Below are 1314 nucleotides of genomic sequence, written 5' to 3' on the forward strand. Positions count from 1 at the left end.
TGGCACGAGGGGTCAAATTGTTACATGGGAGTCTACTCCTACTCACTGAAGTGTCTGATAAAAATAAGTCTTCATTCCAATTATCAATATACGAATATACAAAGAAAGACTAGCAAAATAAGGTAGATAAAAAATTTGTTCAGTTTCATAGAACTCGATGCAAATCGTGCAAGCCCCTTGGCAGCAAAGCTTTGGAAACACCTTGTTGCACGCCTCTTCGGTTTGTCACACGACTGCTTAACAGCGCCTGGCTAGCTTTCAGGCTTCATTCGGCGATCACAAACTGGTTTTGGAGTTGGATCAACAGCCATTGTAATTGAATGGTATTTGTGAATGCCACAATTAACGGTGCGTCCGCGAACCACCATAAACAATGTCATCTTTCTTACATTTGCAATAGGCAAATGCTTCGTGTAAGCACTACAGAAGACATGAACCGTCAGTTCATCTGCAGACACTCCTGGCAACGGAATATCCAACCATACTCGGCGGGGGATTATATACAGATTCCCTCGAGGAGTGTCTGTCATTTACGCATTTTTAATAAGATTTAAAATCACATACAACACTTCTACGATGCTTAACGGATACTTCAGTAATTCAGGATTAAAATCTACAAGATTATATCCATATAACAACCGCTACTTCACTGATGGTGACGGATACTTCACGTTACTCACAATCGTTGGGTTAAGAAACAGCGTTACATGGGTAAGGGCCGAGCGAGCGCGCACGGGGAGCGAGGTAAACAACAAACAAAGCACGGTCAGCTTGCGCAGCGTTATTTTCAGAGAGAAAGTCTGGGTGTGCTGAATAAAGCACCTTCATTCGTAAATAACTGATGCAATGTGTGAGTAATTTTAGATATTTTCACTCGGTGGAAGGGATGATATTTGCCTTTTTTTTAAGAACCTTAGGAGGCTCTTTCTCTTCAGAATAGCCAAACTGCTGGTACTAGCGCTTTTTTAAAATATAATATCCTTACATGCTTCAAGAATGCAAAGCAAAATATTAGGACTTTCGCTCATAAGATCTAGAAATCTCCCCCCATTATATATATATTTTAGGCAATATAGCCCTTCAGCGATACCACACATTTTTCTTCTTTAAATGTCCTACGCACTGTACACGGACGGTTAATTGTACACTATAGATCATATGCAGTCAGTTTATGATATGTGCACATCTTGAGATTATTTGTAATCGTTTACACATCATGAAGTGTGGGAAGGAGTAGAGAAAAATACATTATATATCACTTACTTTGTAGAATATACTCCTAGCAGTTCCAAGTCTCTATTAGGGATGAGGACT

General features: G+C 39.8%; 1 protein-coding gene across 1 annotated transcript in view; it reads right to left on the reverse strand.

Moving 5' to 3' along the window:
* LOC119585875 (40S ribosomal protein S12-like) overlaps nt 1–800 on the reverse strand; it is a 6003-nt gene extending 5203 nt beyond the window's left edge. The window contains exon 1 of the mRNA XM_037934606.1: nt 681–800. The gene's annotated coding sequence lies outside the window, so the exon portion shown is untranslated. The remainder of the gene's footprint in view (nt 1–680) is intronic.
* Nucleotides 801–1314: the final 514 nt, after the last annotated feature.

This window comes from Penaeus monodon, chromosome 20 (assembly GCF_015228065.2).
Source record: "Penaeus monodon isolate SGIC_2016 chromosome 20, NSTDA_Pmon_1, whole genome shotgun sequence".
Classification (NCBI taxonomy): domain Eukaryota; kingdom Metazoa; phylum Arthropoda; class Malacostraca; order Decapoda; family Penaeidae; genus Penaeus; species Penaeus monodon.